We start from the raw sequence: 498 nt of genomic DNA, 5'->3' as shown, positions 1-498 counted from the left end.
GTTCCCCCCCCCCCCCCCTTTTTTTTTTGGTATCCCTCCCTTCTTTGCTTATCTTTTCCTCCCCCCTTATCATTGTATCCTTTCCTTTTTTGGCTTGTTTCTCCCCCCTTTTGGGGTTGTCCCCTCTCTTAGGGGTTTGAGGCCCATCTCTTCAAGGCTTGGTAGGGTTTTCACCTTGGTCTAACCAATTTGGTTATGTATGTTGTATTTGTTTTTCTTTCCTGCTTCAATATATTTTTCATTCAGAAAAAAAAAAAGAAAAAAAAAAGAACTGAACAAATTGACACCCTTATGACAAAGTACGTAGATACCTTTTATGACGGAATTACTATCATAGAGCTATATTTTTTTCTACTAGGAGGTGGTAACTCTGCAGTCATCCTATAATGGATCTATCATAATTTTTTAGGGGATGAGTCATTTTTCTCACATAGCTCTAATGGAGGTTTTCGAAAAGTGAAGAAATGAAGAGATAAAAATGAATAATAAAGAGTCACA

The sequence above is a fragment of the Macadamia integrifolia genome, chromosome 5 (assembly GCF_013358625.1).
Source record: "Macadamia integrifolia cultivar HAES 741 chromosome 5, SCU_Mint_v3, whole genome shotgun sequence".
Taxonomy (NCBI): Eukaryota; Viridiplantae; Streptophyta; class Magnoliopsida; order Proteales; family Proteaceae; genus Macadamia; species Macadamia integrifolia.
Note: the sequence above shows the minus strand (reverse complement) of the source record.